This window comes from Gambusia affinis, linkage group LG01 (genome assembly GCF_019740435.1).
Source record: "Gambusia affinis linkage group LG01, SWU_Gaff_1.0, whole genome shotgun sequence".
Taxonomy (NCBI): Eukaryota; Metazoa; Chordata; class Actinopteri; order Cyprinodontiformes; family Poeciliidae; genus Gambusia; species Gambusia affinis.
The window spans coordinates 29,665,558-29,680,191 of NC_057868.1; positions in this window are offsets into that span (position 1 = coordinate 29,665,558).

The window sequence follows — 14,634 nt, forward strand, 5'->3', positions numbered from 1 at the left end:
TCAATTATGTATCTTCACAATGGAGTTAATGGACTGCAATAGCAGCTGAAGATGATTTGACTAAATTTCCACATGACGTGGCAAGAAAAATATCACTTCAATAATGTAACCCTCCAGAACAGCTTGTCTGGAATGATAAAAGATCAGGTCTGCTTCCAGCTTATTAAAGATGAGTGGAAACTCTTTTGTTAATTTTCCTGTTAATGAGGGACACATCATGCTGCCTGATGTACGCCCTCGAGAAAAATTGCAGAATCCAACACATTCAGTCCACTGTTGCCATGCATGATCCAGTCAATGTAGTATTGTTGTGCAACACCTGATTGGTGATTTCCCTGGGTGGATACTGTGTGTCATGGTGTGGAAATATTTTCATCCTGTGAACAAAACAAGTGAGATTATTTCAGTCACTCCATTAGTTAAAGATTGATCTTTTAACACCTTGTTTTCTCTTGTTTATCATGACAACTAATTATTATATTTAAAATTAGAATATTACATCAGACCAATAAAAAATATTTTTGAAAGCAGAAATGTGGTCTTACTGAAAAATATGTTTACTGTATCTTTATCATAGGAGAAGAAGTGGATATGGTGGAGAATCTCAAATACATCAGCATTCACCTGGACAGCAAACTGAACTGCAGATGCAACATTGAAGCCATCCACAAAAAGGGACTGAGCTGATTTTGCTTCTTGATTAAGTTTAAACGTTTGCAACAAGATGCTATACATATTCTATAAGTCTGTTGTGGAGAGTGAAACATCTTTGGTCATCATCTGTTGGGGTAGCAGCAGCAGAAGTCAGACATTTAAGAAGACTAAACAGCCTAAATGTTGATTACCCTGGAACATCTGGACAGCATTGTGCAAAAAAGGATTCTTTAAATAATCAAGAAAATTACCAACAATCACATGCAGCTTCCCTGAGTTTGAGGGACATTTTGCATAAGAAAAGGACAAAAAATTGTATCTGTAGATGTAATAAGTTTGTAAAAACATTCGACATATACCAAAAAAAAAACAAACCCAAAATAAATAAACACTTTTAGATTTCTATTGGTTAAACATTAAAAAGCATTTAACATATCCCCTTGACTGACCATTATGTGGGCTTATCACATCAAATCCCAATAAAATATTACTGTGGTTGTAATATGAGAAAATAAAAATATAAGCTAAGATTCAAATAAAAATAAGTTATGATATTTTAAAAAAATCATTTCCCTTGGCACAAGCGATCAATCTGATAGGAAAACAGTGAAAGACTTTCAGAATATATCTAACTAATATTTCAGACCAGGAAGTCCTTTGAAGCAAAATATGAGGAAAGGATTGTTGCACAGTGCTGTACCTGTGCGGGGTTTGTTTGTACATTCTGGATTTGAAGTAATGTCTCTCTTCAGCTTGTAGACTGTGAACCTTGTGACCCAGCGACTCTAATTCAAGTCTCCTGGGTTTTGATCCCATGAGTGGACCCTCACAGAGAACAGAAGGGGCCAACCAAGCCTCAACTACACAATCACTGGCCCATCTGCTCATCAGGCCGGCAGGGAGTGCAAAGGATGCAGAGACCAAAGCTCTTTACAGATATCCAGCTCTAGTATTAGCCTGACGGCTCACACTGTGTCTTTTAAAGCCACAAACAACATACAGAGCAACCATGATTGCTTTATTTTGGGATATGGTCCAGACTGACTGTAATGATAGAGAGCAGAGATTCTCTAGCTACATGCGCACAGAGAGGAGGAGATGAGTGGCAGTTTTCCTGCTGCTCTGCTGTACATAATTTACAACATAAACAACATGTCAATTCGACGATGTGCTTTCAGAATGAATGGGAGGTTTGTTCAATGTGACATAATAAGACAGCGGGTTGTAACCTGACCCCTATGCTGTCGTGTCTTCTGTCCTATAACATGCACATCTATGTAGATGCTGCTAATGACCTCTCACATAACAAGTGTCTGCTGCGGTAAGGCTCTGCTCAAAATGCTGCTCACCCCATTAATGTCAGCAAGAGGCAAAATGTGTCATGTTTTTCCTCACCTGGTTAGTTGTGAAAATACATAAACCTCTTGGCTTCGTCATGCCTTAAAACCCCCCCTACAGTTTTCTCATAATCAGGCTTCTTCCAGCAGCCCCAGAGTGGATCTAATTTATGACATAGGACACAAAAAGCAATTACTCTCTAAATCTGTGACAGACTGAGAGTCTCAATGTGGTTCTGGTTTATCTCTGATTTACAGTGTAACTTAAGAGAGCCCACAATTTTTTTTTTTTTTCATGACAGGTAATTGAATGAGGATCACCTCTCTGATGATGCACTGTTTAGCAAATAACATCACATGCATCAATGGCACCTTGATTGAATTGTGTGTCGTTGTTTTGGTAACCCGTCTGAAAGGTAATGAATTGAAATAAACACAAATATCTAATAATAAGATCTTGTTACCTGAACATGATGGATCTGATGAATGATAAGTGCAGTTTTATCTTTTATTTACTGTGGCTAAAGGCTAATTATTATTTGTTCACAGCAAAATATGAAGATTTGGTACAATATATATATATATATCTATTGATTGCTTGTTCTGCTGTGGTGTGATACTACTGCCATCTATTGATAGAGTATAAATATCCAATTTGTGTTTTATTCATAGCTTACAGCCTTGTAGTCTCACTGTCCTGCCTCAGACTGTTAAAGCACAATCAGAAGTGGCAGATGACAAAATGTACTTCTGAATAGACTTCTCGTTCGAGGTGAGAAAGCTCCCTGTGTGGCCATAATGTCAGATCAAAGTGTATCACTGGGACTTTCACAAGATGATGCTGCAGATGTTGTTACTGAGGTGGGATAAGGCCTCTATATCATGATTATTTTCCCTTTTTGACCCACATTCGTTAAATATACTCTTTCTAGACAGATTTCCACACTCATCCTTGGTTATGCATCAAAACTTTGCATAAAAGTGACCGCAAGAGGAAATCTAAAGATTTTTACACTAAGGCATTTATATTAATTGTTCCGCAAAGGGGATTTACTATCTTTGCATAAATGAAACTATGGGAAACAACAAAAATAAAATTTGGCCTATTCAGCCACCAACATATAGCATGTAATTGGTAATATACCTGCAGCAAAATTCTTCAATGTGGCATTATGATAAGGCTATGACAGATTAAGTCATAAAGATAAAGAAACGTATTTCTTGCTTGTTGTTCATATTTGACTCTATTCTTACATTAACTTTAAAATGTTAAGCAGGCCTGAGCCTCATTCTGTCAAATTGTTTCCACTACGATCCAAATTTAAAGCTACCAGCACTGATATAAAATATTTCAAAGAACTGCAGAGGCTTTCTATCAAAGTTATAGTTGTTTAAATTCTACAGATATCTGCCGGTTGATTAATTAGGTCACAATGTTCCAGTGGTACATAACCAGTGGTTTGCTTTCTCTAGGTTTTAGAAGGCAACATTTTAAAAAAAATTCTCAATTAATTTCTTTGAAAGGTTTATGCTTTGGGGAAAAGAATTTTAACAAACTGAGAAGTCAGTTATAAGAATATATGTCAATGAATTATGCATATAAAAAAAAAGTGAAAGCCATAATTTGGATTTCTTAGTGCTTTCAAAATAATGAATATTAATTTTTTAGGTGCTAAGAAAAACCTGTATTCAATAAACATAATTACTACGTCTTTATTTTTATTTTCCCCATGTAATTAGTTTTTTTTATCTGCTTGTGTTTTGTTTTATAACCCTTAAACCGTGTGCTGCTGACATAGATCAAAGTATTGTTATGTCACTGAAGAAATAAAAAAACAAAGCAGTTATTTTTGCAGATTTGATTGCTTTGTTATTATTCTTGGCTTCAACAACAACAGAGTATATTATGTTGTCATGGAGTAAAATAAGTGATGAATTACCCAGCTGTTATTATGAATAGGAACTCACTTTGATTATACTTGGTGATATTTCATAAACTGAATGGTATGGACAGAGCTTGTGTTTGGGAGGCAGACGAAACATCAGATTGGCAGTAATTTATAGTTTGATTTATTCAGCTTCAGTCAGCCTGTGCTGTTTCACACATTATCAAACACACAGTTGTCATTTACACAGGAGGTCAAAAAACAAAAGGATATCTCAACTTGCATCCAAGCTATATATAAGATTAGAAGGTTTATTTGAGGCTTCTTCAGTTATTTACTCCAATCTGGCTAAAGAAATGATTCTGAACAATATATTTGCATTTCTTATGTAATTATAGTCATATAAGGTTATGAATGACATCTTTTGCCTTTTTCACTCTCCTACTGCTCTTTACACTCTAACCTAAAGCATGATGATGTTCATTATTATGGTGCAGAGGATACTTTGACTGTTCCAGACTAAAGGGTTGTCTGAGGTACAAGGTGACAGCTTGACCATTGCTGCATTGCTACAAAATTATCTGAACACTTGCAGAAAATGTTCTTTTTTTAAGATTGTTTTTGGCACTAGTGGCCTTTATTGAACAGTTGTTAGACATAACAGATTTCCTACTAGTTGTTAAGAGTGCATTCTCATCTGTAATCGTCTGTCTGGGTTGCTTCATCACAAAGACCAATTTGGAAGAGTTAAACAAAGTCACTGTGCAAAGAAGGAGGATTATGAAATGGAAAGCATCAGACTGCTACAGGAGATCTTTAAGGTTCACAGCTTTACCAACACATTATGAGTCTCTAAAAAAATCTTGGATAATACTAGTAATGCATCTAATTTCACTCTGGAATTATTAAGTATTTTTGTAATCCCACTAAATTTTAATTTTAGGACCATTCCAGAAATGTGTGAGAGAACTTACCTGAAGCGCTGGTACAACCACAGGTGAATAGAAAGTAAGTGGTTCTAGTTAGAACACAGGAAAATATAAAACTCCAACATAGAAATAACCTGGGATCATTTCAAACTGGTAGGTGTACTGAAATTGTCTGTCCTCATAAGAAGTGTGGCTTGGTGAGTCAATAAACACTAAGTGTGTGAATCAATGCCACAGATGAAAAGTTCAGCTTTAAAAATAACTCTTCCAGAAGCTGTGAGGGAAATGCTACAGATCTGTACAACAGGGGCATCTGGCTTTCGGATGGTTTGTTTAGAATCTTTAGCATTGGCTTTAAAAAGGGTTCATTAATGGTCCAAAACTTTAAATAATAAAGGTTTCTAGGAAGGTTTTTTTTTATTATTTGACAAGTGCCTGTTGCTCTCAGTGATCAAAACAGCAACACAGTGCCCACAGAGGCACATCAATAGGGAGATCAATTTCTATTTGACAGGTCGATCAAAGTCTGTAACAGATTCTCCAGCAGGATCTCAGACTCCCCAAGGAAGCTCTGACCAGACCATCATCAGAGCCCTGGAGCCTAGATTTAAACCCATTACTCTCTCTGTTCGAGGCACTAATAAATGTCAGCGTTACTCAGTCATTCCACCAGGGGAGATGTCAATACCTGTCCTTCCTGCCGCCACATCTTCCTCTGGGAAAAGTCTAATATGTTACAACACAGATTTTGATCATTTGCTATCTATTGTAATGTTTTAAAATTTCAGTGGCTAAACAGGCTGTTTACCTCCATGTAAAAAAGTGCAGTGGAACAACATTACATTGATTTATGCAAAATAACTAGGATTACCATTTTAATTTTGTTCATTGGCTCTGTGCTCTTGTATTTCCAGAGAAATGTCAACAACCTCTTTAAAACATTTCTATCAAAAAACCCCACACCTCTGAGCTACTCCTGCCATTCATTAATCACAACTGCATTTTCTGAGGTTTGGGACAACAGAAGGTGTCAGGCATCATCGACGTTGGCAATATGTATAGAAGTCTCCATATATAATTTTTTTCAAAACAGTATTAGGAAACAGACTCAGTTTAACCTTCCTTTTATTGACAGAGCAAATACTTAACATTTAAATGACGTTGGTCACTGTCTTACTCTTCCCATCTAAAATTATTTCTGACTTTTGCTTTCACTTAAATCCTGCTGCTGGTTGGTCTCACAAGCATACTTCATCGTTACATCACTCCCTCCTGTTTGCCCCATACCAGTCAGCTGACATAGGGCTGTGCTTGCTTGGCAAGTCGGGCATAACAGATGAATGGACTGACTTCAATGCTCCCTTGCTGCATTGGTCCTTTAACAAAGAAAAATGGAGCTACCAGGAAGAGACATAAATATTTTGTCTTCAGTCTTTTGTGAAAGGAGATAATGAAAAAAATCCAATAACTGACCCTGAACTCGTAAGCATTATAGTATTAGTGAAAATTGCAAAAACATTTGAAATCAATTCAAATGTTTGATAGAGGGCATTTCCTTTCATAACATTTTTTTGTGGACCTTAAGAATTTTTTTTAATTTACGTGTTAGCTTAGACTACTTTTGACCACGTCATCTCAGCCAGGAAAAGTTTTTCAGTAACTTGAACGCAGTCTATTGCTCAATGGCTGCCTCAAAGTGCAGTTTCTGTATTTCAGCCAAACACTCATTAGAACATTAAGAGGGGCTCTCTTGTTTTACACACACTACAACAGAGTAATGGCTGAGCTAATTTGCAGACAGAGCAGGGTGCTTCGTGTTTCTTTAAACAGTCACAGGTTTGGCTTTGTGCATATTTCATGTACCCTTAATTTTTCATTGCGCTCCCTTTGATGGATGAGATTATGCATTAGTTTGAGGACGCAGTCTAAACATAGAATTTACATGTTTGATACCTTGCAGGGTACCTGCAATTTTACTTTCATGAATCTAACTTCACTTTTCTACTCAATAATTTATTGTGTTATAATAATAAATGACGGGTATTCTTTATTAGATTTAAAGTAAATAAATAAGCTGATTAATGTGATGCATTGTACTGGTAGCACCTTGTGCGCTGGGGTGATAAGTAACAGAACCAATCTCCTCCGTTTCTGTGCGCTATTGAAACACATACAGTCATATCTAATACATTTGAAAATCCTTTTTGATGAGGTTTGTTTGTTGTAGTCAGGAATGTACTATTCAAGACAAATATTTTATCATGTGCACATTTGTGTATTAAAATGTTTTTGGTTTATTTTTTTGGTCTGGTGTGATATTCTAATCTTAAATGTCACGTTTGCATCAGTGAAAAATCATAATAATTAACACAGGTAAAAGCCTGAAAGCATCAGATTGTAAATAATAATAGCAATAATAGTCTACTTTATTGAATATGAGTGTAAATATTGTTGTAATTGATCATTCTAAATTACCCTTAGAAGATTGCTTTTGCATTTTGAAAAATTGTACATTGTAGATTAACTTGTCTCTCCAAATTATCTTTAGGTGTGAGTGCATAGTGGTTTGTTCTTTGTGTCTATGCTGGCTTGTGATGGGCTTGCAGCAAAAGATAAATTGATTGTTTTAAGTCCTGCAGTTTCTAGGATGGATGAGCAGGCTAGTTTCTGAGAAGACTCAGATTCCTCAGTGTGTGCAATAATGCGCTGGGGATCTTTTACACTCTGGTTGCAGTCGCACTGTGCTGTGGCTTTCAGGGATAGCAACATACTGCGACAGATGTGCGGGTTTAATGAACCCAATAAGAAAGCAGGCAACAATCATTGGACACAACCTGGAGATGTTTGAGATAGTGACGGACAGGCGGTCACTCGCCAATCTGCCCTTCATCATTTACAATCCATGCCGCCTCCTTAATGATCCCCTGCTGTGGCAGACCCGACTGTTGTTATTTATGCTATAGCATTATTTTAAACATTTAAAGGGAATTAATTGTTGTCCAACATGATTGACATGATTCGACTTTTGTTTTGTAATTTAAGAAAATCCTTATTTTTTCAGACTTGTGAGCTTTATATGCAGTGACATATTGTGCCTGTTCGTGTGGTTTCATAAAATGAGTTTACTATTTGTCGCCTCAGCTTTTATAGTGACAGAAGAAGAAAGCTTTTGGTGCAATGAATGTTGGCTGTAAAAAGTAGGAAGGAATGTTCTGTCTCCATTTTTCCAATAAACATCATTGTTTGACGCACACATCTGAAAAACCAGTAGTTTGTAGGAGTTTTTCCACACCTGTTTTGTAAACTTGATGTAACTATCTGTCTGGTTATATTCTGGATGTCTAAATTCTGTTTTTTTATGACATACTCTCAAAATAAGCAAGACATTAAGACCAGGAGCAGAAACCTTCCAGCTAAATGTCTGAAACAAAAGCAATGTACTGCTTAGTGCATAAACCAACAGTTTTCTCTCCTAAGTTATGTATCTGTGCAGAAACACCTTGAGCTATAAAATGCGTGTGGGCAGATTCCTCTTTCCACCTGACCTCAGTGCGGTAGTGTTTGCTCCACAGCTACACAGTAAATGTTTTTAATGACCTATCACTTGTCAGGTGTCTGCACCCCATGCAGTCAGCCTCACCTTAAAACACTGCTAACACTATTATTGCTGCTGTGAAACAACACTTGCTTATTTATAAATTCAATATTTCCTAGCGTTGTCAAGCTTCCGTATACACATGAGTTTAGCATAAACATTTCTCACATTTCCATTGCAGCCCTGGATTCTCCTGGGTATATCAGAATAAGGTGCAAAACACTATTACTTTGCTTTTCTAAATCTGTGACTGAATGAGAATTTTATTGTTATTTTCTCTGATTTTCTGAGAATGAGTCAATGAACTTAACACATTTTAATGCAAGTAAATAACTAGACTAATGAATAGCGTCACATGTATTTGGAGGGTTAGCAAACCCTCCCAGAAGGGCTTGGTAACCCTTCTGGGAGAGTAATGAAATAAAATAAAAACATCTTTTAATAGGACATTGTTACCCACACAGGCACAGCCTGACAAACAATAATTGTGTTTTTATATCTTCTGTCATGTGACCAAAGGTTATTTATTAGCTGTAGAAAGAAGACGAGGATCTCATTAATCTGGCAGTAATCAGGATGCCTCTTTGTGTGACTCTACTGCCATCTACTGATACTGTGATAATGACTGTTTTCTTCCTACATCAGAGCTTTTCCACTTAATATCTTGTATCAGATTGAACGATCAGTACTTGGAGATAAGAAAATGTTATTTTGAATAGACCCCTTCATCACCGAGGGCAAGTTTCCTCATCATATTGCAGCGTTCAAATTGATTAATTTTATTATTTCACCAGGTGGCGCTGCTGCCATTTCAGATCGAAAGATGCAGTTTGACGTCTGTATGATTTTAGGTTTTTTGTGAACACATGGCAGTGATCTGGGTCATCGGTTGACATAATTCTTTGGATGTATTGCATTGTTGACATACTGCTATCTTTGCTATCCTTTATCAAAAAAGATTCAAAGTGAAACTGACCACAATTTATAAACAAAGCACAGACTTAGGTAAAAAAAAAAAAAAAAAAAAAAAAAAAAACTTAATTACTTAATAATTACATGAGAATATTCGAATAATTTCCAGGGTTCTTTCTTTTACTTTGCCAGTTACGTTCCTGAAAATTACCGGCTTTTTTGCTGGAAATGTTATTGTACCAAACAGGTTACTTTCTTGAAGTTGTCCCCAATATTAATGAGTTCTTTCCTGGAACCTCATAGTTACTTTGTAGAGTTGAGGGGGTTTCCTAGTTACGCACCTAAAACTTTACCAGAACATACTGGGTATTTTCCTGGAGATTTCCACCACTTTCCAAAGCTTACTGCTTTCTAAAACGTCCACAGAAGCTGCTGGTTGCCTTCAAAGAGATTGTTCTGAAAATAAATACAAATAGGTACTTCCCTGGCATGTAATAAAATAGATTTGACTTGACACTTAACGCTGAAAAAAAAACCTTACTTGTGATTTTAAAAAGTTGGATTGCTCCCACTTTTTGTCATTAGTTCAGTTAAACTTGAATTTAATGTATTTAAAAAAACTGTTTATAAATCCAACAGGGTGGTTTTTCAGCTTAGGAACGGGCTAGGCCTTCGATATAAAATACATTTTTCATAGATACTTTAAATTCTGTATGTGACTGTTGAAAAGCAGATACCAGGCAGCAAAAGGTGAGTCTTTTCTAAAATGGGGAAAAAAATATAAGCAAGCAAAAAGCCCTAAAAAGTAAGCAAACAAATGTGACAACTCCTGTCATTGCCTGTCTTAATATTTTACCTATTTGTTTCATGGGTGAAGTGCGGGTGGTTTGGAGTCAGCTACTGACAGGGAACACCTGGGGCCAGTATTACCAGAGATCCCAGTCTATTTAAACCTGCCTGCATCTCATACCAGCAGTTGTCCTTGTTGACACCACTGTAGGCAGTCCAATATTGGTCTGGCTCAGTGTTGGTTTACTTTGGTTTTGTTTCACACTATTCTGACACTTACACATTGGCTTTTCAAAAACATCTACACCAAGCAAAAATGATTTATATTAACTATATTTTAGTATTTACTTTAAATCTTATTGGTTGTTTGTTCCTTTTGCCTTAAATTAAGCTTGTTAACAGACAAAAAAATAGCTGTTGAAATAGTGTCTCTCTTTTGTTATCATGACCTAACGAGCCAAGTGGTGATACAAAAAAATAATAAACAACTAACTTTGCACTCAAGAAAAATCCCAAAAGTATGAAACTGAAATGAACATCTTAGTGTATCAAGAACCAAAATACAGTTCAGTAGAAACCATGTTAGGCCGTGGTGGCGTTTGACAATATCATACTCTTCATCATTTATGAAGCAGCAAGTCATGTCTTCATTTCACTCTGACAAGTCTGAAAATAATATTTAAGTCTCCCATTAAACAAAACACTCTTTGTTTTTTTTGTTACCATATACATGGAACTAGAACAGAGTCACCATCAAATTAGAAACTGTATTTGCTGCAACAAAGTTTCAATAAGAAACAAACAATTGAAACCAGTCTGAAATTTCCTGGGGTTCATGGAGAGGCATCCATATTAACTCAAGGTTGAACAGCTATAAAACAGAGGAGAATGTTTAAGTTAATATTTTAACAAGCCAATTTTCCTCATAATTTATAGTCAAAAGAGATTCTTTGATGCCACGGAAAGTATTTTGTAAGAGTTAATGTAATATTATCTGAAGTACATGCTCACTACCCTGACAGACATCCTCATTATTATGTTATTTATTATTCTGCTTCAGGCTTAATGGTAGACAAAGTGCTATATTTCTATATGGATGCCCATATAATATGCAGCTGCCCACCTTTAATAAGGTCTCTTCAGTTCTAATTCCATCGATAAAAAGCAGCTTGTCTAACCGCCTCCTGATCCCATGAGGTACATGGTAAATGACTGATACATTATTAATAAAGAGAAAAAGTTTCATCATTAATGCTATTGATGAGAAATAATTAAACACCTGTCTGCACTAAGAACTTGGTCAGAGGATTATTTCTTTTAACTATAAAAATTTCCTAACACACTGACCTAACGTGTGTTTGAATCAAGGCTCTGGTTGGTGCGAGTACATCTGACTGAAATCATCACTATTTTCTTCTATGATCTTATGACCCATGTCACGAGTCATGAGCAGATGAAGCCAGTAGTGTTTTTAGCTTTCAGATGCAAAGAAACCCGTGCAGTACCTTTTCTGGTGCTTCAAACATCCGCAGCTGAGTAAAGGTCAGCACACCTTATAGGTTTTCATCAGGTTATATATTTTTTATCACATATGTGATGTTCAGTTCTTCATTATTAATGAGTCTGGAGGTGAATCAAGAGACCGTCTGGACAGTCATTAGATTTTTATGCACTCTTCTCAGGTCAGAGGCCTGATCAGCTTAACCTTATTTGGAGACTCAAACATGACACATTGCATTTTTTCCAATAAAAAAAATATATATATATATTTTTTTTTACAGAAAGCAGTGTCTTTACTGCAAATTGTATTCACCTTTTGCAACAATAAATGGACTTGTAAGATGTTGGCACATTTGTGCTCTTTAAACAGCAAGATAACAGCACACACAGCTGCTGTTTATCATAATGTGTTGCCTTTCTTCCACAGAGCTGCTGTCAACTGAACAGCAACATAAGCAGGCATAACTCTACCAGTAAATGGAAGCGTATTTGTTTTTCCTGAACATTTCTTCCTACAACATCCAATAGAGACTGTGGCAGTGCTGAACAAACACACCTGATATCATCTTATGTGGGTGTTAATAATTTCACATATGTGTCTGCCATATCTCAATATTTGTGGAAATAAGGCGTTTTAAGCCAATGTTGAGAGTGATCTGCAAGATGCCATCACCAAAGGGCTGAATATTTAACTTGGAATATGGACTTGCTTAACACGTCCAGTGAGACTTGTGAAACATCTGCAACTAGGGGTGAGATGTCACAACAGTAGCTTGTCTGTTCATTAGCAAAACATGCTGGATCTAATTACCCTGTCAGTGGGCGACTGACTCCTGTAAACGAATCAGCCACCCACTGTTAGATGGTTGTTGGCCAGCTGATAGATGATTATTGCCTTCACTTTGCAATATCATCCACCTTCTAGTTATCAATTATGTGCTTTAATGACCAACAGCAAGGAAATGAGAGAAGGCCAGCCAGCATTACTGCAGCACTGACAGGGAGCAGGAATGTAGGTTTTGAAATGTATTCAGAAAAAAATCCCATGTGTGCATCACTGCTTGGATGTATAAAGTTCTGTTATATTACACAGACAATACGCAGAGAAAAAAATAAGAAAAATGAAAATCAGAAGGGGAAATTCTTTTTTTCTGTTATAATATCCTTATTCATTGTTCTCAGGTCCAATATGATGCCATTAAGTTTCCGATTTTCTCCCAGTCTCAGATGCTTTCACCGCTCTCATTTTGTTTTTGTTTGTCCATGATTAATGGTGGATGTTTTCTGGGCTCCAAGCACACAATCCAGCACAATGAAATACATTCTTACAACTTTAAATATGAAGTTTTTCATATCTCTAAGAATTCATAATATCAACAACGCAAACAACTCACTGGCTCGCAGTAGTTGGCAATTTTGAAAATTCAATTCAATTAATGCAATTATTATGAAAATGAAATGAATTCCAAAACACAAAAATGTACAGTAGTGTGAAAAAGTATTTGCCCCCTTACAAATTTTTGCAGTTTTCAAAAAATGACTTAATTTTTTAAAGAAAAAAAATCTATTCAAACCAATGTATGAGAAAAAATAAATTGCCTCATCGTTAAATTGTTTTTTTTTTTTTTGTTTTTTAGAAAGGTAAGTTAATTTTTACAAGCCATTGCCTGATCTATACAATCAAAAAAAGACAATCAACACAGACAATATGACATAGGCTAAAAGATGTTAAAAAGAAACATACAATGTTTTGATCTAAAGAAATTCAACAAGACACAAGAAGACAATTCATTGTAACAAAACCTTTTCTAAGCCGTTGGTGCTCCAGCAAACCCCAGTAATTGCACTTATTCACAAAGGATAAACCATGGGAAAGTGGTGACCTTTTCAAGGAGTAGCTGGCCTACCAACATTAATCCAAGATCGCATTGACAATTCAGCCACGTGGACCTGAAAAGATCCAGGTCAAGGTATTTGCATTTTTCAGCTTCATGCACTGATGCGTTATTAGTATACATGTTTTAAGGTAAGCCCTTTGAATCCCGGTTATTACTGTGTCCTATATGAACAAGAATATGCCTTTGGTATCGAGACTACTCCAGAAATGCAGGAGGAGAGAGCCAAAGAGAGACACACGGCCCAGTAAGGGAACATTTCTCCTGAAATACTGTATACAGAAGCTGCCCATCGTGGATTTTATCACCACAATGAGAGCAGGCAGCACTAAAATCCCAGCCATATCAAACATCACCAACCTTTAAAGCTCAATGTAGCAGGAATATACTGAAATACTTCAAACATGTTCTAATATATTTTACCTACTAGCAAACAAATACCTTCTGAAAGTTAAATAAAAGGCTTTTTCAATACAGACCGACTATTGTCCAGCACACCGACATCCTATAAATGCAAGGTAAGCCACAAAAGCTCATAAATAGAGTGCTGTGTGGAAGAATGAAATGTGGTACACACAAAACAGAGAAAATCTGAGACTTTAGAGGATCATAAAGCAAAACGCATTCAGGAGTTTAAGAGGTTGGCAAGGCTTGGACTGTGGATGGAGTTAAGAGATTAAAGAGCTAACACAAAAGACACATCTATAAGACTTCTCTTGTGAAAAGCTACTTGTTAACCAAAGATAATGACAGAAGTATCTTACCTGGGCTGAGGAGAAAAGGCATTAGTTCTTCAAAGTCCTCTTGTCAGAACACATTTTTTTGAAATCAAGGTTTCTGATCTGGGAGGCAGAGTTCAGGTACACAGAATGCAAGTTTTTAAAGGTCCAGGAAAACACTTCTCCAGTCCACCAGAAAAGTTTAAGATAACTTTTAGTTTTTCTCTGATTTTAGGCTTGATGAGGATGCTTTTTCATTTTCCAAATGGAGATAGAACTTCCACACTCAACAAAAAGCACAAGTTCCTGATTTAATAATACCCTACAAAGCTCTGGATGTTGGATTTACATTAGAAGCAAAATATATGAAAAAAAAAAAAAAAAAAAAAACAGGAATAAATACTTAAAATTATGTGGG